This window comes from Chiloscyllium punctatum, chromosome 20 (assembly GCF_047496795.1).
Source record: "Chiloscyllium punctatum isolate Juve2018m chromosome 20, sChiPun1.3, whole genome shotgun sequence".
NCBI lineage: Eukaryota > Metazoa > Chordata > Chondrichthyes > Orectolobiformes > Hemiscylliidae > Chiloscyllium > Chiloscyllium punctatum.
In genome coordinates, this window is record NC_092758.1 from 31,767,841 (window position 1) to 31,792,771 (window position 24,931).

Genomic DNA, 24,931 nt, shown 5'->3' on the forward strand with positions numbered 1-24,931 from the left:
TGGAGGTTAAATTAACTTGCTTTCATCTATATTTTAGTTGCTTGCTGTAACTTAATCAGCATTAATTCGGCAGATAAGTAAAAATGGTTGGAGTTAAAAATAAAAAGTTAAACTGGAGCTGCAAAGGTTTTTTGCAAATGTAGATGCCAGAGTGCACTGTTACTTATTTTAATGGTCTTGCGATTGGTTGGACAGTGGATCAGTTGGTAAATGCATTATGTAGACTTGAAGTAACATGTTAAAAATCTCACAACACCAGGTTATAGTCCAACAGGTTTAATTGGAAGCATTAGCTTTCGAAGTGCTGCTCCTTCATCAGGTTGTTGACAACTAACTACCTGATGAAGGACCAGCGCTTCGAAAGCTAGTGCTTCTAATTAAACCTGTTGGACTATAACTTGGTATGCGATTTTTAACTTTGGACACCCCAGTCCAACGCTGGCATCTCCAAATCATGAAGTAACATGGGTTGTGAGTGCCTAAATCTCCATTTTACATGGCCTACAGGCAGAATTGGACATTATAGTAGCTTCTTTCAGTTGTTGGATAAAATGCACAAAACCTGCATCTGCAATATTGCTGTGTTATTGTGTCATATCCTTGATAATGACCATGCTTTGTGCTTTTAATTGTTGTGCTGTGAATGTGGCAGTTGAGTTTGGCCAAGCTCACCTGAATTGGTTGGGACCACATAGTATGATGTAATCTTGAATGAAATGCAACACCATATTATTATTGTATTATCTGATGATCTCCAACATTATGTGATAGTCGAGAGTGTGGTGCTGGAAAAGCACAGCAGGTCAGGCTGCATCCAAGGAGCAGGAAAATCAACATTTCGACATTGGTCCTTCATCATGATGGTATTTCTATGAAAAAATATAAAAATAATTATCAAGGCCGAACAAAAACAATGAAGATGTGAAGATGTTGATGAAAGAAGATTGTAAAAGTGAACTGGAAAACAAAATGGTCGAAAAGTAATTACAAGTATTTAAATAATCCTTGTCAAATGTACTTTCCCTGAACGAATAAAAATCCACAAGGGGAAAATATGGCACACCTGTTTCACCGAAAAGAGAAGTTTAAGATTGTAGGGAAGGAAGAGGCTGATGATGTTTCCAGAAGGTTTAATCCTGAGACAGTGAAAATTCAAAGGTTTGGTAAGGATGCCTGAGAAAAGAGAATATGACAGTAAATTGACTAGATGCAAAAAAAAATGAAAATGATCCATAGGTATGTAAAGGAAGAAATTAGAACAAATAAACATGGGTCCCTTTGAGGCAAAGACAGCAGAAACTATAAAAAGAAATGGCAAAGATGTAAAACATACTTTGGAAGCAGAAGACATAGAAAATACTTCACAGCATAGATGTCTGGGAAATCTAGATTCTGGGCTCTCTGCATCAGAATCAGAGTTTGGCCATTTGGGACTGAGGATGACAAGTTTCATTGCTTAATGTTATAGGTTTTGGCTTTTTCATTTAACTTTGGAAATCTGTAGATCAGTCATTGCGTATATTCAAATTGGCTAGGAGAAAGGTCTCAAAGCAGATGGCCTACTTCAGTTCTTTATATTTTTGAGTAATTTTTCTTTATGGCTGTTAAAGAGTTGAAGACTTTTGAGAGTAGTTGAGCTTTTTCATCTGTGGAATATAGAGTTAGCTCTGCAAAGCTCGTCTTTTTATTGTCTGTAACAGTTGTACAAGACCTGTTCTTTGTATCTGGATCCTTTTTAAGATTTTTAGTTCCTTTCTGCTACTTAATAGAAGGATGATGACATTTTTCTTCCAACAAGAAAATTCAAACATCGAAAGATTGCCTCTAGGCAATGTGGAAACATAAACAAAAAATGGACAATAAATCAAAAGCATATCAGTACAGTCATCAAGTTATTTAGAGGTAGGATTTATTAAAGGTCTGAAATGTGGAGAGCAAGATAATGATTCACAGAATTTTAAGAACCGATTGCTGGCAGGTGGAGCAAGAACAGCATATGTAATCAGGAGTATGGAGCAGGCAATACAGGATACCTGAGAGAAAACATTCTTTTTGGGTTAGATGCAAGACCATGAAGGGATTTAAACAAAAGCAGACACATGTTATATTGGACATACTGGAAGCGCAGTTGGAAGAGACTAGGATTATCTGTGATTAATTTGGTGCATGATATGGACAGTTGTAATTGATTGAACTGAAATCTTAAAATGGGTGGAGGATTTTAAAGAATCTGACTTTGTCCAGGCAGAGGATGGAATTAGTGAAGAAGATATGGAAGTTTTGTTGATGGCTAAAGGTGATAGCTTCATTCTTTCTAATGTTTAACTGAAAAAGAATTAACCTGAGGTTTGAAAGAGAGAAAGTATTTTTAATACAACAGTGGGAATTGGATAAACTTGAAGTTTTGAGTAAGAACAAGTGAACTTCACTTATGGATTATAGGAAGTCAAATGAGCTTACATATGTGCTGGCAGTAGTCAAGCTTATTAAAGAACTTTTATTTATTGTGAATATACTGAGGGAAAGCAAACTAGGAGATGCTCAGTTCTGTAAAAACCAGAGTCAGGTTGAAAGTGGGATTTATAGCAATTGACAATGTGTTACAGCTGACATCTAAAAATAATCGCAAAATTTGGGAAGGGAAACTAGTTTGGTCATTGAATTTTAGTCATTTTGTATGTCTCTTGTGACTGTGTTTGGCTAATGTTGTAGTATTTATCTTCACTTCTCTATTTATGGCACTAGATGAAAGGTGTTTGCTTGATTAGTAATAAACTATTTTGTCTTATCTCGTTGTATTTATTGTGGAGTTAGAGAAGAAGGGAGGATAGGTCATGGAGCTAAAAATCAGCATGTATGAATTGGGCCAAATGGTTTGTTTCTGTGTCTGCATTCTATTTTATTGCGAGTGATTTATGGCATCCTGATGTTGACCAAGAATCATGCTGTCTGATCTATGACCAATTAATTTGGCAATCATAGACTTTTAAATTAATATTGTGATGTCAGACTTCAGAATGGAGCAGCTGAAAGAAGTAGTAGCAGACGTGAGCTTTATCAATAAGGTTAGCAAAAGAGTAATCCTTAGCATCCATCTGAACAGAAAGCGCAAATCATTTTTCCTAATTGACTAGCTGGCCCCTTCCTGCCACTCAGGAATCTCGCTGACTTGGAGATGTGTTGCTGAGTTCTGACTCCTGGATGAAATTCAGCCCAATACTGATTTGATTTTGATTTTATTATTGTCACATGAACCTAGATACAGTGAAATGTTTTGTGTGCAGTACAGCCAGATCATACCATTCAAAGTGCATTAGGGTAATTGAACAGTGTGAAGAATATGATGTTATGGCTGTACAGAAGGTCCACAAAGTGAAGTTCGACATTGAATTTAAAATTTGACAGGTCTGTTGGAAAGTCTAATAACAGTGGAGAAGAGGTTATTTTGACTCTTGACATTAGTCAGAGTGTTAAATATAGGCCACTTTTGGAATATTATGTGCAGTTCTGGTCTTCCTCCTATAGGAAGAATGTTGTGAAACTTGAAAGGGTTCAGAAAATATTTACCAAGGATGTTGCCAGGGTTGGAGGGTTTGAGATATCGGGAGAGGCTGAATAGGCTGAGGCTGATTTCCTATAGTATCAGAGGCTGAGGGATGACCTTTTATAGAGGTTTGTAAAATCATGAGAGGCATGGAAAGGGTAAGTAGACAAGGTCTCTTGCCTGGGTTGGGGGAGTCCAGGGAGAACTAGAGAACATAGGTTTAGAGGGGAAAAATTAAAGAGGACCCAAAGGGCAACCTTTTTTCAGAGTGATGCATTTATGGAATGATCTGCCAGAGAAAGTGGTGGGGGCTGGTACAATTACAGCATAGAAATGGCATCTGGATGGGTATATGAATAGGAAAGGTTTAGAGAGATATGCTGGCAAATGGCACTAGATTAGGTTAGGATATCTGATCGGCATGGGCGAGTTAGATCAAAGGGTCTGTTTTCACGCTATACATCTCTATGACTCTATATTGGTACATGTGTTTAAGCTTTTGTATCTTCTGCCCATTGGAAGAGATTATAACTGGGTTAGCAGGGTCTTGGTTATGTTGGTTGCCTTCCCACGGCTGCAAGAAGTGTAGATAGAGTCAACAAATAGAAATTTGGCTTATTTGATGGACTGGGATGTGTTCACAACTTTCTGTAGTTTCTTACAGTCCTAGGCAGAGCAGTTGCTGTACCAAACGATGATGCAACTGGATAGAATGCTTTCTATGGTTCGTCTATAAATTGGTAGGGGTCGTTAAGGAAATGCTGAATTTCCTTAGCCTCCTGAGGAAGTACAGGCATTTTTGTGCTTTCTTGACTGTAGCATCAACGTGAGTGGACCAGGACAGATTGTTGGTGATCATCACCCCTAGGGAACTTGACACTCTTGACCATCTCCACCTCAGCACCATTGATGTAGAAGGGGCATAACCTCCACCTTGCTTTCTGAAGTCAATGACCAGCGCCTTCATTTTGCTGATGTTGAGGTAGAAATTGTTATCTTTACACCAAGCACTCCAGGAAGGGATGCTTGAAGTATACAACAAGCCATAAAATAAATATAGAACATGGTAGCACAGCCTTTTTCAGACTGAGTTTTTAGCACCTTTTTACTGTGAATGGCTGCAGGTTTATGCTTGTAAGGAAGGGATAGAATCGCAAATAACTGGAGCTGAATGTCCATGTTGAAACATGCTGTACTATAGCCCCACCCCAGGAAGAGGGGGAGATATTGAAGGTAGAATTTGCATGCTAAATATTTTGATGCCATTTCAAGTTTGGGTTGGTTAGCACAGGTGATTAGCTGTCTGGTTTGCAATGCAGAGTGACACCAAAAGTTTGTGTTCAATTCTCAGACTTGCAGAGGTAAGCACGAACGCCTTGTCTTGTTCACCTCAGTCTTCACTTAGGCATGGTAACTCCCGGGTTAAACTCCTCACCAGTGTGTGTCTCTAATGCAAAAGTAGCCTATAGCTCTCTGGGATTCAGGCAACTTTCACCTCACTTTTTCATAACAGAAGAATTATGCAAAGTAAGCAAATGTTGCTGTATTACAGAAATATTCAGAGAAATTATTGTGAAAAGTGTGTTACAATCTGCTTAGGCCAACAAATGATTGAGATTATTATCTTACTGTGTGAGTATTCTGCCAACAACTTGCTGAACTAATTGCTAGCAGTTGTTGCAGAACAGACCAGAGGTTTTTCCTTTTATACAGGGTAAAACAGCTTTTTCTTCCACTTTTTAATTCTTTCTTTTAAATGTTATGGGTTGCACTGAGTTCCTTGGCATCAGTCCCCTGATAACTCAGTCAAGTCAATCAGCATGGATAACCTCAACTAAGCTGGAGTCTACTTACATCTGATTCAACTTTTGACTTTGTATGAATGTAGATGTATGGCGCTGGAAAAGCATGCCGGTCAGGCAGCATCCCAAAGGAGCAGGCAATTCAATGTCAAGCATAAGCCCTTCATCAAAAATGTTCTATATTCATACATTAGAGTTGAGTTAGCTACCTTCCTGGTTTATATAAGTCACTACTTCACCATTTAGCTGACTTGCCATTGAACTCCAGAGATATTTTTGGTTTAATAACTGCAGATCAGAAGTAATTTTTAAGTAGTATATCCTGCATGTATACAAGAGGCTTGATTTAAAGATCTAAACACAATTGATTTCAAGATCTTTGTTGTTGTCAAAGAGACATCATAGAGAAGAAGGTTACTTGCTATTTCCTGCCCATGACCCAAGTCTCTATCCATGCCAATATACTAATTCCAACACTGTGGGTTCTTATTTTATGACTTAACCTTTGTAGGGTAAATTGTCAAACAACTGCTAGAAGATTAAATGCAATATATCTACTGGTTCCCCCCTTTATTCACTCTGGTTGAGACTTCCTTGAAAACCCTAATAAATTAGTCAGACACTATTTCCCTCTCATGAAGACATGATGAATCAACTTGATTAGATTTTCCATGTGTTTTAATATTACTTAATAATGAATTCTGATGCTTTTCCAATAATATTCAGATAATTGGCCTATAGTTACCTGCTTTTTGACTCTCTCCCTTCATTTTTAGCTATGGATATCACGTTTGCAGTTTTCCAATCTTTGGTATTTGTCCAGAATCCAATAATTTTGCAAGATTACACCAATGCATCCAGTATCCCTATAGCTACATCATTTAGGATCCTTGGATGCGAGCCATCAGGGCCAGGGGACTTATCTGCCTTGAACCCCTTTAATTTGTCTAATACGACTTCAAAAGTAATGAGCAATGACAACATTGAGGCATTAATACTGATGACTCATGCTTCAGAACTAGCTGTTATTTATAGACTATTCCAGGTACAAGTGTGTTTTCACAAGTTTCACAGTTTATTATACTTATCAAAACAAATACAAAGGAATGATACTTAAAAGTAGTAGCTTTCAGCTAATTCATTTTGAGACTCCAGCTCGTGACCTTTGGCTAACTTGGGCATGTATTTCTTGCTCTCCTTTGTTGAATGAAGCTGTTCTTCTATTTTTAGCCAATTATGTGCACATCAGTACACTTTAGCACTTATTAACCTTTGTTAGCCATTGCATGTACATGAACAGAGGTATCCTACATCCTGATCAGCACATGACCAATCTGATTTACTTAGTTGTGTATACCAGTGCTTGATTGATTTTGAAAGTGATGACCATCTTCGTAATATCTCTTCCTACTCTCTCCTGATTTGTTCCTTGAAATATCAATTACACCAGTTTTCTGACAACTTGCCCTTGGCTTACTAACTTTATAAGATCTTTACTGAGATAATGTAGCACTGGTATAAGAGTACGTAATGTCACCCCCTATTGATTGACAATCATCCCAAATATCTCAATTCATGTAACTAAGTATTGTGGAAGTTCTAAAGGCTATCGCTCTCCTTGAGCTACAACAACTGACTACGACTCCACAATAAAAGTTGATGCCTGGAAGCTTAGAATAACCATATGAGATTAATTTAAATAGACCTGATACATTCTTTAAGTTACAAAACTCTGCCAATTGAAGACATTTTGATTTGTTGTTGCATGTGCCTAAATACAGTGAAAAGTTTTGTTTGCAAGTAGTACAGGCAGATCATGGGGTGAGAAAAACTTGGACAGAGTAAGGCATACAGGTTGTGCTGCACAGGACATAAGCGAGGCAAAATTACCATTAACAAGATCAGCATTATTTAAAGTTAGAGATGAAAGTCATTAGTCTAAAAATAGCAGGGAAGAAGCTGTTCTTGAATCTGCTGGTGCATGTGTTCAAGTTGCTGTATCTTCTGCCTGATGGGAGCATTTGGAAGAGAGCATTACCAGGGTGGGATGGGTCTTCAATGATTTTGGCAGCTTTTCCACAACTATGAGATATGTAAATAGTGTACATGGATGGGAAGTTGGCTTCCGTGATGGTCTGGGCTGTGCACACCACCTTCTGTAGTTTCTTATGGTTCTGGGCACAGTAGTGTTGCACCAGCCTGTCATGCGCCTGGACAATATGCTTTCTATGGTACATTTGTAAGTGTCGGTGAGGGTTCTTATGGATATTTCGAAATTTCCTGAACCATCTGAGGAAGAAGAGGCAATGTTGTGCCTTCTTTGCTGTTGCATCTACGCATCAATTAGCAGTTCTTTAATTGTGTTATAATAAAACCGTGCCTTTGATTGAAAGACTTTTACATTAAAACATTTTTCACATTTTTAGCTTAAGATCACATTAGTCTTGATTTAAAACTATGACCCTATAACCTACTTTTGACCTAGCCCAAGTGTTTATTCTTCAGTGTTTAACAACTAACCATAATTAAACAGAATATAATTTAATTCCTCGCTTGCTTAATCAGATCAACATTATTGATAATATGTAAGTTCTGTAATTGAATCAACAGTGCTGTCTCATTGAATGAAATGTTGTGAACTTTTTAAAGCTGACAAAAGAAGTGGTCATATCTGATATAAGGATCTGAACAAACCAGATTGAGCTTATAGTAACATTGGCAAAAATATAGACACCAAAATATGAATGTGTTGTATTGGATGTGAATGGGAGAAGGGAGTGCCTCAATCTATTTTTGTTTTTGAACTGTTAGTGGTAAACCTGCAGCCACATAGTGGAATATATTCAAGTGATTGTTTAGGCATACCACACAGGCAGTAATGTATCCCAGTTAAAGTTAGGGCTCAGGAATGTACTAATATGCTCAATATTAAGCTTCTGGGGTAAGGGAAAAGTTTGCATTAAAGCAAAGAAAATAAAAATCCAATAGATTGAAGAGTTGTTTAAAGCACAACAAGAGATTCAAGTTAAGTATTGAGATAGAAAAAGACAACATGGATGTTAAAGTTAACTCTTAAGAATTCAGATAAATATTTTGAGTGAAAAATCTCCATGACTTAATGCTTTGATCTATTGTATCAAAAGTACTTGGTGAAGAAATTGCAGTTGCAGTAACCATTGCTCATCTTTACTTCCATGATCTCACTAATCTACTTGTTGCATATGCAAGTATCCTTAGTTAAAAATCACACAACACCAGGTTATAGTCCAACAGGTTTAATTGTAAGCACACAAGCTTTCGGAGCGACGCTCCTGATATCACCTGATGAAGGAGCATCGCTCGGAAAGCTAGTGTGCTTCCAATTAAACCTGTTGGACTATAACCTGGTGTTGTGTGATTTTTAACTTTGTATACCCCAGTCCAACACCAGCATCTCCAAATCGCAAATATCTTTGACAGTATAGGTAGAAATGACCAATGCACATTCCTTTCGGGGATGAAGTCCTGCAATCATATTGATAAAAGCTTTCATCATCTTTTATTCCTGATGAAGGGCTCTGGCCCGAAACGTTGATTTTTCTGCTCCTCTGATGCTGCCTGACTTGCTGTGCTTTTCCAGAACCACACTCTCAACTTCAGGTTGTGTCACAAAACCATTGTGCCATGTGGGATAAGTTCAGAATAAATCTAGCAGCTCAAAATCTGGTGCCCTGAGGTGCTGTGGCATAGTTCAACATATCACTTACTCTACAGTTAATGTCAAGCATGCAAATCATTCTTGGTACAATGAATAATATGTACTAGGGGTAAAATCTGATGTACTTGAAAAGGTGCCACATGCCACCAAACAGAGCTCTAAGAATCCTAAACAACAGAAGCAAGAATGCTTTATTTTCACTGTTAAACAATCCCAAATGCAACTGATTTGATCAAAGCTTGAAGCCCTGACTGATAGGAGTAAAATAAATGACTGATAGGAGAGAAGGATCCATGAACAAGAAGGACAAGACAATATATTATTATAGACGATTAGTTTGACAGCAGTTGCAGGATAGTTACTGAAATCAGTCATTAGAGACGAATGTTAAGCATTTGACACGTATGAACCAATCTGAGAAAGTCAGCATGTGTTTGTGAAGGATATGCAATGTTTGACTAATCTTGTTGAATGTTTTACTGAAGCCACTGGCATGGTGGTTAAGGTGGTTAAGTGTATGATGTCAGTATATACCCCAAAAGGTATTTGTTTTTTAAGATTCTTAATGAGAGATTGTTAACTCCAGTCAAACAACAAGAAATCAGAGAATCTTGGGATATAGGTCGGTCATAATCTTTAGGTAAGGAAGAATTTAAGTATTTGGATAATCTATTCTGATTGTGATATGTAGTCATTCCCACATGTTTTCTGTTGATAACACTTTTTCATCATGTGATTAATGATTAAAATACTGCCTGTAAATCAGACTAATTTAGGAGAAACAATGAATTGTGTGGATGGAGGTAGGAAATCTGTGATATAATTTTGTCTGCTCCAGGGTATGCCTGTGATAGTTGGAGTTCTTTGAGAGGACATGAGAAAGACACTTGAAATATTTGAGTTGTGGAGGAGCAAAATCATTTGGCTGTCCATATACATGGATTACTAACAGTGAGTACATAATTGCAAAATGTAATCTTCGATTAAATTTAATTTTGGGGTGTGATGCAGCTCAGATCCTCTAGAATTATACCAGACTTTCAAATTCTCAATTATGAGTGCAGTTTGCCTGAAGTTGGACTGTCGGTCACAACCTGTAAAGTTAATTTTAGCTTTCTTATATGCTGCTAGACTTTCTGACTATGTCCAGCATTTTCTGCATTTTTTTTTTCAGATTTCCAGTATCCATGATGATTTGCTTTTGTGTGAACTTAACCTGTGTACTTTGGGCTATTAAGGTTGAGGGGTGATCTAATCAAAATATTTTAAAATCAGAAACTGGTTTAATAGGAGAGGGATGAAGAAGCTATTTCCCATGATTCAGGTGTTCACCAATGGGACATAGGTCCTGATTTATTTTTTGTTCCTGGATTGGATGTGCCAAGCTGCAAGGATTCTATGGGATGGGGATTTGGATTTGGTGACAGTTGTAGTGCAGGCTGGATTCTAATTTGGGGAGAAGTGACCGTGGAAGTACTGGAATGGCTGCCAATGCCACGGCAGGCTGTACAAAAAATTTGCTGCGATGCTGTATGCAAACTTAATGCCTATTTCCACTCCTCCCTCTTCTCACCATGCTGCCTCTTTGAATATCCACATGTATGGATGTAGGTTTGCTCGCTGAGCTGGAAGGTTCATTTTCAGATGTTTCGTCACCCTACTAGGTAACATCTTCAATGAGTCTCCTTACAAAGCTTCGGCTGGAGGCTCACTGATTATGTTACCTAGTAGGGTGACAAAACGTCTGAAAATGAACCTTCCAGCTCGGTGAGCAAACTTGTATCCAGAACCTCAACCTGAGCTATTCACTTGTATATGTATGTGCCACTTCCACCTTCAAACAATGTGAACTTTTGCCTCTCCCACTTGCTGAAAATCTGACTGGAACAGTATTATTTTAGCATCAAGATCAAGAAGAACTTTTAGTATCGGAAAATTGGAAGTCTGTCCTAAAAGGCTGCCTGCTGGGATAGTTTCAAGGTACACTTCCCAAGATTATTAAGTGAACTAAAGTTACATATCTGTTGATATCTAATTGTGTATCAGAGAGGCTGTGGCTGGGTGGCCTTTGTCTTGGTGGAATAAATTAGTTCAAATTCTTGTTGTTTATTATTGGAAGACCAGAGAGTTTAGGGTTATTGGGTGCACACAGGAAAGTGGAGCTGAGGCAACAGCTTTTATCAAATGGTGACAAAAATAAAATTAAAAATGGAAAAGCTCAACAAGTCTGGTAGCATCTCTGGAGAGAAAGCAGAGTTGATGTTTTGGGTCGAGTGAGTCTTCCTCCGTTCAGAAGGGGGGTCACTTGACCAGAAATGTTAGCTCTGGTTTCTGTCTGCAGATGCTGCCAGACCTGCTGAGCTTTTCCAGCAGTTTCTGTTTTTGTCTGATTTATAGTATCTGCAGTTCTTTTGATTTTGATAAAATAGTAGAGCATCCTCAAATGGCCAAATGTCTACCTATATTTTCCCATATGTTGCACATGCTGGAACTCTGGTTATTGCCAGTAGGTAGTGCTATAAACATTACCAAATCCACTTCAGTTTGAGCCACTTTTGTAGTAGTGTATGCAACTTTACACGCACTTTTGTCATTTTGTTCCGGACCCAACAGACTGAAAGTGAATGTGAGCTTTGATGACCAGTGGGAGCTCGAGAAAGAATTTTGCTTCATGTTTTCTGGTTTCTTTTTAAAAGAGTATTATACAACTAACACAGAATTTATTGTTCATCTTCAGTTGTTCTTAGATGGTGCTGCTGGGTTGTTTTGAACTGCTAAAAGCCTTCTGGACTGTATACTTGCCCAAGTCAAGTTGTCATTTGACTGGATTTGAGAGATGGAGGTGGTGATGGTCTGACAATATGTTCATTTTGTATTTTTGTTAGTAGCTGTTTTATTTGAATATTTTCAAACCCATATGAATATCTGTACAATCCTTTCCATTTCTGGCGCAGAAGGGGTAATTCTTGAGGGAGACATCTGTTTGAGCTTTAGTGCCACGATTATTTTTAACCACCTTTTTATGAAGTATACAGTGAAGTTGAGAAATATTGAATACAGAAAACCCAAAATTCTGATTGGCAAAACTATATTGAAGTTGTCAGCCAGAAGAATAACAATAGGATAATGCTCATAATAAGCTAAAATCCCAACTCACAAAGATTGGCAGGATTTTCTGACAACAAATTGGAAAACAGTTGGATCATACTGCAGTGCAGATTCATAGTATTATAGGAAAACCATTCTTTGAGATCAAGCCTTCCATGTGCAAAGTTGTTCATGGTCTGCAAGTAGAGTGACTAGGATGCATGCACTATGAATGCCACCACATTCTGTATACAGTGATATCCATGCCAGTGCATATGGAGTGCCCCACATGTATTTCATCTGAATTAGTTTTTAAAAGTGACAACCAATCCCCTGTTATACCTTGGCTATTGCCTCCTCCATTCCCTCCCACCGAGGGAAATCAAGAGGGCTAAAAGGGGACATGAGATAGCTTTGGCAGATAGGGTAAAGGAGAATCCAAAGGGTAATATATTAAGGGTAACGAGGGAGAGAATAGGACTTCTCAAAAATCAGCAAGGCAGCCTACGCGTGGAGCCGCAGGAGATGGGGGAGATACGAAATGAGTATTTTGCATCAATGTTTACTGTGGAGAAGGATATGGAAGATATAGACTGGAAGGAAATAGATGGTGACATCTTGCAAAATGTCCATATTATAGAGGAAGAAGTGCTGTATGTCTTGAAATGCATAAAGGTGGGTAAATCCCGAGGACCTGATCAGGTGTACCCTAGAACTCTGTAGGAAGCTAGGGAAGTGATTGCTGGGGCCCTTGCTGAGATTTTTGTATCATCAATAGTCACAAGTGAGGTGCCGGAAGACTGGAGGTTGGCTAACATGGTGCCACTATTTAAGAAAGGTGGTCAGGACAAGCCAGGGAACTACAGACTGGTGAGCCAGATGTCGGTGGAGGGCACGTTGTTGGAGGGAATCCTGAGACACAGGATTTGCATGTGTTTGGAAAGGCAAGGTCTGATTAGCGATAATCAATATGGCTTTGTGTGTGGGAAATCACGTCTTGGGGACTTGATTGAGTTTTTTGAAGAAGTAACAAAGAGGCTTGATGAGGTCAGAGCGGTGGACGTGATCTATATGGACTTCAGTAAGATGTTTGACAAGTTTCCCTGTGGGAGACGAGTTAGCAAGGTTTAAATGTCATGGAATGCATGAGAACTAGCCATTTCGATGCAGAACTAGCTCATAGGTAGAAGATAGAGCGTGGCGGTGGAGGGTTGTTTTTCAGACTGGAGGCCTGTGACAAGCCAGAAGGATCGGTGCTGGGTCCACTACTTTTCATCATTTACATAAATGATTTGGATGTTAAGCATAAGAGGTATAGTTAGTAAGTTTGCAGATGACACCAAAATTGGAGGTGTAGTGGACAGGGAAGAAGGATACCTCAGATTACAACGGGAATCTTGATCAGATGGGTCAACGAGCTAAGACTTGGCAGATGGAGTTTAATTTAGATAAATGCGAGGTGCTGCGTTTTGGGAAAGCAAATCTTAGCAGGACTTCTACACTTAATAGTAGGTCGTGGGGAGTGTTGCTGAACAAAGAGACCTTGGAGTGCAGGTTCATAGTTATAGAATCATTAGAGATGTACAGCATGGAAACAGGGCCTTTGGTCCAACCCGTCCATGTCGACCAGATATCCCAACTCAATTTAGTCCCAACTACCGGCACCCAGTCCATATCCCTCCAACCCCTTCCTATTCATGTACTCATCCAAATGCCTTTTAAATGTTGCAATTGTATCAGCCTCCACTACTTCCTCGGGCAGCTCATTCCATTCACCCTCTACGTGAAAAAGCTACCCCTTAGGTCTCTCTTATCTCTTTCCCCTCTCACCCTAAACCTATGCCCTCTAGTTCTGGACTCCCCGACCCCAGGGAAAAGACTTTGTCTATTTATCCTATCCATGCCTCTCATAATTTTATAAACCTATCTATAAGGTCACCCCTCCAATGCTCCAGGGAAAAAAAAGCCCCAGTCTGTTCAACCTCTCTCTTTGGCTCAAATCCTCCAACTCTGGCAACATTCTTGTAAATCTTTTCTGAACCCTTTCAAGTTTCACAACATCTTTCCAATAGGAAGGAGACCAGAAATGCATGCAATATTCCAACAGTGGCCTAACCAATGTCCTGTACAGCCACAACATGACCTCCCAACTCCTGTACTCAATACTCTGACCAATAAAGGAAAGCATACCAAATGCCGCCTTCACTATCCTATCTACCTGCGACTCCACTTTCAAGGAGCTATGAACCTGCACTCCAAGGTCTCTTTGTTCAGCAACACTCCCTAGGACCTGACCATTAAATATATAAGTCCTGCTAAGATTTGCTTTCCCAAAATGCAGCATTCTTTGAAAGTAGAATCACAGGTAGACAGGATAGTAAAGAAAGCATTTGATATGTTTTCCTTTATTGGTCAGTATTGAGTACAGGAGTTGGGAGGTCATGTTGCAACTATACAGGACATTGGTTTGGCCACTTTTGGAATATTGTGTGCAATTCTCATCTCCTTCCTATTGTGAAACTTGAAAGGGTTCAGAAAAGGTTTACAAGGATGTTGCCAGGGTTGGAGGACTTGAGCTATAGGGAGAGGTTGAACAGGCTGGGGCTGTTTTCCCTGCAGGCTGAGTGGTGACCTTTTATAGAGTTTTATAAAATGGTGAGGGTCATGGATAGGATAAACAGACAAGATTCTTTCCCTGGGGTGGGAGAGTTTAGAACCAGAGGGCATAGATTTGGGATGAGAGGGGAAAGATATAAAAGGGACCTAAGGGGCAACTTCTTCATGCAGAGGGTGGTACGTGTATGGAATGAGCTGCCAGAGGAAGTGGTGGAGGCTGGTAGAATTAAAGCATTTGAAAGGCATCTGGATGGGTATATGAATGGAGGATTTGGAGGGAGATGGGCCAAGCGCTGGCAAACGACACCAAATTAGGTTGGGATACCTGGTTGGCATGGACGAGTTAGACCGAAGGGTCGGCTTCTGTGCTGTACATCTCTGACTGTATGACCTATCTGTACCATTTCAGTCTGGGAAGAGACGTAGGTGCAGGCATCAGTACCGGCTCATCCATTGGGCTATCTGTTTTGTTACCATTTTGCTTGTTTTCCATCCTTGCTGAATACTTAAATTAGTTATGTAATTGTATAGTCTCAGTGAATATTCTTTGCTCTTGCATTTGTATTAAACTTTGGGCTTGTTGATCCTTGTAATGTTTTCAGAAATTAATCCCAAATAATTTGGCACAATATCGAACGGGCAATAAAACTTCAGTTTCCAGTTCATTTGAAACGCTTTTGCTTTGTGCAGTCATCACAAAGACATTTGTGTCCCTTCTAAGTTACTTTGCTTCCTTTTTGTGATACGTGCTCTTTGCACCACCGAGAGGTGGCACTTGAACTATGCATAACCTAAATTTCAAGTCACACCGCTGAAGTGTTAATTTCCCAGATAATCTAGTTTGTAAATTGATGTGACAGGCACAAGTTACCAACAAGTTTTGTTTCCAACATAATACATAGACACTTCTACGCACACAAAACCATCACCCTGAGCACCACCTGCAGTCTGGTGAGATGACACCTGATATGTTTTTATTACATAAGCACACAACTGGAATACTTTAATGATTTGGAGATGCCGGTGTTGGACTGGGGTGTACAAAGTTAAAAATCTCTCAACACCAGGTTATAGTCCAACAGGTTTAAGTGGAAGCGCAGTAGCATTCGGAGCGATGCGCCTTCATCAGGTGATTATAGAACATAGAACAATACAGCACAGAACAGGCCCTTTGGCCCACGATGTTGTGCCGAACTTCTATCCTAGATTAAGCACCCATCCATGTACCTATCCAAATGCCGCTTAAAGGTCGCCAATGATTCTGACTCTGCCACTCCACGGGCAGCGCATTCCATGCCCCCACCACTCTCTGGGTAAAGAACCCACCCCTGACATCTCCCCTATACCTTCCACCCTTCACCTTAAATTTATGTCCCCTTGTAACACACTGTTGTACCCGGGGAAAAAGTTTCTGACTGTCTACTCTATCTATTCCTCTGATCGTCTTATAAACCTCTATCAAGTCACCCCTCATCCTTCGCCGTTCCAACGAGAAAAGACCGAGAACTCTCAACCTATCTTCGTATGACCTATTCTCTATTCCAGGCAACACCCTGGTAAATCTTCTCTGCACCCTCTCCAAAGCTTCCACATCTTTCCTAAAGTGAGGCGACCAGAACTGCACACAGTACTCCAAATGTGGCCTAACCAAAGTCCTGTACAGCTGCAGCATCACTTCACGACTCTTGAATTCAAACCCTCTGCTAATGAACGATAATACTCCATAGGCCTTCTTACAAACTCTATCCACCTGAGTGGCAACTTTCAAAGATCTATGTACATAGACCCCAAGATCCCTCTGTTCCTCCACCTGACTAAGAACCCTACCATTAACCCTGTATTCCGCCTTTTTATTTGTTCTTCCAAAATGGACAACCTCACACTTGGCAGGGTTGAACTCCATCTGCCACTCCTCAGACCAGCTCTGCATCTTATCTAAGTCCCTTTGCAAATGACAAATGCCCTCCTCACTGTCCACAACTCCACCTATCTTCATATCATCTGCAAATTTACTGACCCACCCTTTGACTCCCTCATCCAAGTCATTAATAAAAATTACAAACAGAAGAGGACCCAGAACTGATCCCTGCGGAATTCCACTTGTAACTGGGCTCCAGGCTGAATATTTACCATCTACCACCACTCTCTGACTTCGACCGGTTAGCCAGTTTTCTATCCAATTGGCCAAATTTCCCTCTATCCCATGCCTCCTGACTTTCCGCATAAGCCTACCATGGGGAACCTTATCAAATGCCTCACTAAAGTCCATGTACACTACATCCACTGCTCTACCCTCATCCACATACTTAGTCACCTCCTCGAAGAATTCAATAAGACTTGTAAGGCAAGACCTACCCTTCACAAATCCGTGCTGGCTGTCCCTAATCAAGCAGTGTCTTTCCAGATACTCATAAATCCTATCCCTCAGTACCCTTTCCATTACTTTGCCTACCACAGAAGTAAGACTAACTGGCCTGTAATTCCCGGGGTTATCCCTATTCCCTTTTTTGATCAGGGGCACAACATTCGCTACTCTCCAGTCCCCTGGTACGACCCCCGTTGACAGTGAAGACGAGAAGATCATTGCCAACGGTACTGCAATTTCCTCTCTTGCTTCCCACATAATCCTAGGATATATCCCGTCAGGCCCGGGGGACTTGTCTATCCTCAAGTTGTTCAAAATGTCCAACACATCTTCCTTCCTAACAAGTATCTCTTCTAGCTTACCAGTCCGTTTCACACTCTCCTCTTCAACAATACGGTCCCTCTCGTTCGTAAATACTGAAGAGAAGTACTTGTTCAAGACTTCTCCTATCTCTTCCGACTCAATACACAATCTCCCACTACTGTCCTTGATCGGACCTACCCTCGTTCTTGTCATTCTCAGGTTTCTCACATACGCATAAAATGCCTTGGGGTTATCCTTGATCCTATCCGCCAAGGATTTTTCATGCCCTCTCTTAGCTCTCCTCATCCCTTTCTTCAGGTCCCTTCTGGCTATCCTGTATCCCTCCTCAGCTCTGTCAGAACCCTGTTTCCTCAACCTTATGTAAGCCTCCTTCTTCCTCTTTACTAGACATTCAACCTCCCTCGTCAACCAAGGCTCCCTCACACGACCATTTCTTTCCTGCCTGATAGGTACATACATATCAAGGACACGTCGTATCTGCTCCTTGAAAAAGTTCCACATTTCCACCACATCCTTCCCTGACAGCCAATGCTCCCAACGTATGCTCCTCAAATCCTGTCTTACAGCATCATAATTTCCCTTCCCCCAATTGTAAAATCTACCTTGTTGTGCGCACCTATCTCTCTCCATAACCAAGGTGAAAGTCACAGAATTGTGGTCACCATCACCAAAATGTTCACCCACTAACAAGCCCATCACTTGTCCCGGTTCATTACCGAGTACCAAATCCAATATGGCCTCCCCTCTGGTTGGACAATCTACATACTGAGTTAGAAAAGCTTCCTGGACACACTGCACAAACACCGCTCCATCCAATCTACTTGATCTAAAGAGCTTCCAATCAATATTTGGGAAGTTGAAGTCGCCCATGACTATGACCCTGTGGCTTCTGCACCTTTCCAAAATCTGTTTCCCAATCTGTTTCTCCACATCTCTGCTGCTATTGGGGGGCCTATAGTAAACACCCAACAAGGTGACTGCACCTTTCCTATTTCTGACTTCAGCCCATACTACCTCCAAAGGCAGATCCCCCTCGAACATCCTTTCTGCAGCCGTTATACCATTTCTAATTAGCAATGTCACCCCCCCCCCCCCCCCTCCTTTTTTACCACCGGCACAGTGGTTAGCACTGCTGCCTCACAGCGCCAGAGACCCGGGTTCAATTCCCGCCTCAGGTGACTGACTGTGTGGAGTTTGCACATTCTCCCCGTGTCTGCGTGGGTTTCCTCCGGGTGCTCCGGTTTCCTCCCACAGTCCAAAAATGTGCAGGTCAGGTGAATTGGCCATGCTAAATTGCCCGTAGTGTTAGCTAAGGGGTAAATGTAGGGGTATGGGTGGGTTGCGCTTCGGCGGATCGGTGTGGACTTGTTGGGCCGAAGGGCCTGTTTCCACACTGTAAGTAATCTAATCTAATCTAATCTTACTGAAACATCTGTAACCAGGAACCTCCAACAGCCATTCCTGTCCCTCATCTATCCACGTTTCCGTGATGGCCACAACATCGTAGTCCCAGGTACCGATCCACGTCTTAAGTTCACCCACCTTATTTCTGATACTCCTTGCGTTGAAGTATACGCACTTGAGCCCATCTCTGTGTCCGCAAGTATTCCCTGTCAGTGCTACCTTCTCCACAGCCTCCCTACAGTCTTGGACCAGCTGACACACAGCTGGTTTACTTGCTGGACTACAAGTCCGGATCCCATCCCCCTGCCAAATTAGTTTAAACCCCCCCGAAGAGTGCTAGCAAACCTACCCCCCAGGATATTCTGCCCTTCTGGTTCAGGTGCAACCCGTCCTGTTTGTACAGGTCCCACCTTCCCCAGAATGCAGTCCAATTGTCCAAATACCTGAAGCCCTCCCTCCTACACCATCCTTGCAGCCATGTGTTCAACTGCACTCTCTCCCTATTCCTTGCCTCACTGTCACGTGGCACCGGCAACAACCCAGAGATGACGACTCTGTCTGTCCTAGCTTTTAGCTTCCAGCCTAACTCCTTGAGCTCTTGAATGACCTCCCCACCCCTTTTCCTACCTATGTTGTTGGTGCCAATGTGTACCATGACTTCTGGCTGCACACCCTCCCCCTTAAGGATTCTGAAGACACGGTCCGAGACGTCTCGGACCCTGGCACCTGGGAGGTAACAAACCATCTGAGAGTCTTGCCCATGTCCATAGAACCGCCTGTCCGTCCCTCTAACTAGAGAGTCTCCTATAACTAGCGCTCTCCTCCTCTCCCCCTTTCCCTTCTGAGTCTCAGAGCCAGACCTCACGCCACAGACCCCTTCACTGCAGCTTACACCTGCAAGGCTGTCCCCCCCACCCCAAGACTGTAGGGAGCCTGTGGAGAAGGTAGCACTGACAGGGAATACTTGCGGAACGACCACAGGGGAACCCTGCACTGCCTGCTTCTTCCCCTTCCCACCTCTAACTGTTACCCAGCTACCTCTGTTCTCTGGCGTAACTATGTCCCTGTAGCTTCTATCAATCACCCTCTCAGCCTTTCGAATAATCCTCAGTTCATCCAACTCCAGTTCCAGTTCCCTAACTCTGATTGTGGAGGGCTCGATTGTAACACAGAATTTATAGCAAAAATTTTCAGTTGATGTAACTGAAATTATACATTGAAAAATTGATTGTCTGTCAAGCCTTTCATCTGTTAGAATACAGTGATAGTTTCACTTCTTTCATGTGTAAATCACAAAACCCTTTTTTTAAAAGTTGCATTCTTGGATTAGCTGTTAACAATGGTGATAGCTAGACAATATGTTGAAGGTGTTAGCCCTTTGTGTTCTCTGTCTATGACCTGATGCTTAGATTGATTCTAATCTAAAAAGTGAGATAAGAGTTTTACATAAATTCATGCAGTTTTTGAGCTCAGTTCTACATGAATGTATGCAGTTTTTGAGCAAAGTGCAATGTATCTCTAGTAAAGCTAGTGTGCTTCCAATTAAACCTGTTGGACTATAATCTGGTATTGTGTGATTTTTAACGGAATACTTTAAGTAGGTGTTTGATGGCCTTCATTCTGTATCTCCTGATATCAACATGATATTTAAATTTTAATAGTTAAGTGTTACTTACAATAACTTGCACTATAATCAACCCCCATAAAGTAGTTCCTGATCAAATGCAACAGAAGTGGGTTTTTTTTTTAACCTCGAGTGATTTCACGATTCTCTGTCTACTAGTTGGCTGAGTGCAACCTCCTGTTTGCCATTTCTACTGCTTTCTGCCTCCCTCCCTTTCTCTCCTTTTACCCTTTACCACTTCCCTCTCTCCACCCCTCTGCCATGCAATTACTAATGCAAGATAAAGGTGACATAATACAGTAAATTTTCATGTGGTTGGAAAGACAAACCCTTTTCACTGTTCAGTGTCTCACTATGATTGCATATGAGAGGAATAGTTTATATAGAATTGAATTTGGTAGCAAGGTTTGAGCAGAAGAAAGACCAAGTAGGTGAAAATGGAGTGCTGTATGATTGTATGAATAAAAGTATAAGAAAAGCTTGTGTCTATCATTTCTGTATATATACATGCACGCACACGTGCACACACATGAAAGGTAGTCAACCCTATGTTACGCTCATATTTGAGGATGGTAACTGGGGAAAGCATGTGTTTGCCCAAAAAAAACAAAAGACAGGACACTGTTTCAGCTTCACGTAGTATGGAAGTGCCAAGATGATCGTTCAGCATACAGTGATTTCTGGTACTTGAGCAGATTCTCCACTGCCTTTGCAGGGATTTTTTTGATTCTGATTTGTCAGTTCCCTCTGTAGGGGTGATTGGTTGTGAATTGACTTTTAAGGATTTTTAAAAAACAACTATATTTGCAACCTATTTCATATTTAATGCAATGTTGAATAAATGATAAGCATATAAAGAAAGTATATTGGGATCGGCGATGCCCTAGTAGTATTATTGCAAGACTATTAATCCAGAGACCTGGGTAATATCGGGGGGCCTGGGTCCGAATCTCTGCTATGACAGATAGTAGAACTTGAATTCAATAATAATCTGTAAATAAGAGTTTAATGGTGACCTCAATCATTAATCCCATGGTTTTAGAAGAAATCCCATCTACCTCACTAATGTCTTTATGGAATGTTTATCTAGTCTGGCCTACATCTGACTTCGCACTGACACATTTAACTCACCTCTGGGCAATTAAGGAGGAAAGACATCAGCCTGAGACTGGTACATCTGGGAAAAGGAGTATGTCAAACAATCAGGGCAGTCAGGAACAAACCGGATAGCAAGGTAGGACTAATGAATTAAACTGCATTTATTTCAGTGCAAGAGGCCGAATAGGGAAGGCAGATGAACTCCAGTCATGTTTTGGAACATGGGATATCATAGCAATTACACAAACGTGGTTCAGGGATAGACAGGACTGGCAGCTTAATGTTCCAGGACACAAATGCTATAGGAAGGAGGCAAGAGAGGAGAGAGAGGGGCATTTTTGATAGGGGATAACATTACAATTGTACTTAGGATATTCCTGGGAAAACATCCACCGAAGTTATTTGGGTGGAACTGAGAAATGAAAAGGGATGATCATCTTATCAGGAAATTGAGAAACAAATTTGTAAGGAGATCTCAGTTATCTGTGAGAATAATAGCGTGGTTATGACCGGGGATTTTGAACTTCCAACCATAGACTGCGACTGCCATAGAGTTAGGGGTTTGGATGGAGAGTTATTTAAGTATGTACAAGAAAAGTTTCTGATTCAGTATGTGGATACATAAGAGAAGATGCAAAACTTGTCCTGCCTTATTTCCCAAAAGTAGGTCAAGTAACTTAGGTGTCAGTGGGGGAGCACTTTGGAGCCAGCGACCATGATTCAATTAGTTTTAAATAAGTGATGGAAAAGGATAGACTGGATCTAAAAGTTAAAGTTCTGAATATGAGGAAGGCTAATTTTGACTGTATTATGCAAGAACTACTAAAAGTTAATTGGGGACAGACATTCACAGGTAAAGTAATGGCTGGAAAATGGGAAGTCTTCAAAAATAAGATAACTAGAGTACAGAGACTGTATTTTCCTGTTAGGGTGAAAGGCAGTGCTGATAAGTGTAGGGAATGCTGGATGACTAGAGAAATTGATCTTTTGGTTAAGAAAAAGAAGGAAGCATGTCAGGTATAGACAGCAGAGAGAGAGTGTAAAGGCAGTAGGAATATCCTTTAGGGAAATCGGGAAGGCAAAAAAGGGACGTGAGAGAGCTTTGCAAAATAGGGTTAAACAGAATCCAAAGGGGTTATACAAATACATCCAGGACAAAAGGGTAACTAGGGAGAGAAAAGGGCCCCTCAAAGATCAGCAAGGCAGCCTAAGCGCAGAACCGCAGGAGAGTGGGGGAGATACTAAATAAGTATGTTGCATCACTGTTTACAGTGGAGAAGGACATGAAAGATATAGAATGTGGGAAATAGATCGTGACATCTTGAAAAATGTCTATATCACAGAGGAGGTGCTGGATTTCATGAAATGCATAGAGGTGGGTGAATTAGGTGTACCCTAGAACTCTGGGAAGCTAGGGAAGTAATTGCTGGGCTCCTTGATGAGTTATTAGTATTATCGATAATCACAGGTGCCAGAAGACTGGAGGTTGGCTAATCTGGTGCCACTATGTAATAAGGTGGTAAGGACAAGCCAGGGATCTATAGACCAGTGAGTCTGATGTCGCTAGTGGGCAAGTTGGTGGAGGGATTCCTGAGGGACAGGATGTGTGTGTATTTGGAAAGACAAGGACTGATTAGGGATAGTCAACATTGCTTTGTGCATGGGAAATCAAGTCTCACAAACTTGATTGAGTTTTTTGAAGAAGGAACAAAGAGGATTGAGGATGTGGTGATGTGATGTGGTGGATATGATCTATATGGATTTCAGTAAGGCATTCAACAAGGTTCCTCATGGTGGACTGGCTAGCTCACATGGAATACAGGGAGAACTAGTCATTTGGATATAGAACTGGCGCAAAGGTAGAAGACGAAGGGTGGTAATGGAGGGTTGCTTTTCAGACTGGAAGCCTGTGACCAGCAGTGTGCCACAAGGATCATTGGTGGGACCACTGCTTTTTGCTGTTTTATATAAATGATTTGGGTGCGAGCATGGAGGTATAGTTAGTAAGTTTGCAGATGACACCAAAATTGGAGGTGTAGTGGCAATTAAGAAGGTTTCTTCAGTACAATGGGATCTTGATCAGATGGACCAATGGGTTGAGGAGAATCAGCTTGAGTTGAATTTAGATAAATGTGAGGTGCTGCATTTTGGAAAGGGAAATCAGGGCAGGACTTAATACACTTCCTGGAAAGGTCCTGGGGAGTATTGCTGAACAGAGACCCTGGAGTGCAGGTTCATAGTTCCCTAAACGTGGAGCCAGATCGGATCCTTTTATTGATTGGTGCATTAAGTACAGGAGTTAGGAAGTGTTGCGGCTGTACTGGACATTGGTTCGGCCACCTTTGGAATTTTGTGTGCGATTCCAGTCTCCCTTCTATAGGAAGTATGTTGTGAAACTTGAAAGGGTTCAATAAAGATTTATAAGTATGTTGTCAGGGTTAGACTTTGAACTATAGGGAGAGGCTGTGTAGATTCAGACTGTTTTCCTTGGAGTGTCGGAAGTTGAGTGGTGACCTTTCCATGTTGATAAAATCAACCCAGGTCTTTTCCCTGGTTTGGGGGAGTTTGATAACTAGAAGGTTTAGGGTGAGAGGGGAATGATATATAAGGATCCTAAGGGGCAATCTTTCATGCAGAGGGTGGTGTGTGTATGGAATGAGCTGCCAGTGGGAGTGGTGGAGGCTGGTACAACTAGAACATTTTAAAAAGCATTTGGATGAGTATATGAATAGGACGGGTTTAGAGGGATATGGGCTGGGTGCTGGCTAATGGGACTAGAATAATTTAGGATATCTAGTCAGCATGGACCAAAGGGTCTGTTTCCATGTTGTACATCTCTATGATGAAGAAATGTTGGTCCAGCCAGTAATGCCCACTTCCCATTAATGAAATATATAAAATGGCAGGAAGTGATTTTGTCAAGGTTTCGACCCAGTATTTGGTGTTGAGGTGCGGAACAGCTGTGATGTAACTGTATGGTCAACTGGTATTGAAGAGTTCCTTCAAATGAATGCATACAGTTGAAGTCTTTTATAGTAAAATTGCTTTCTAGACTTAGAATAGAATAACAGTGACATGGGTGAGATACTAGAATTTTGTCCATGTGAGCATTGAAAGTACCAACAATACACAAAAGAAGTATGCAGAAAAAGCTATGGGTGCTTTGTATTTTGTGTATAATGTATTGCTTTCAGCTGAAAGTTTGTTTTAAAAAGGAAGCCATTAACTTGGGACTACTTAAAGACCTCTGAAAGGAAATATTTTCCCTCCTGTAAACACAAATAACTATTTGCAGCCATATGTTAAATGATGTGAGGAGGAAATTCCATTGTTGTCTGACTTATTTTAATCGTGTTTTGGCTCCAAAAAT

At 40.9% G+C, this 24,931-nt stretch overlaps 1 protein-coding gene across 14 annotated transcripts in view; it reads left to right on the plus strand.

Moving 5' to 3' along the window:
* Positions 1 to 24,931, plus strand: part of LOC140492006 (rap guanine nucleotide exchange factor 6-like) — a 391,645-nt gene that overhangs the window by 42,299 nt on the left and 324,415 nt on the right. The gene's annotated exons all lie outside the window — the stretch shown is intronic.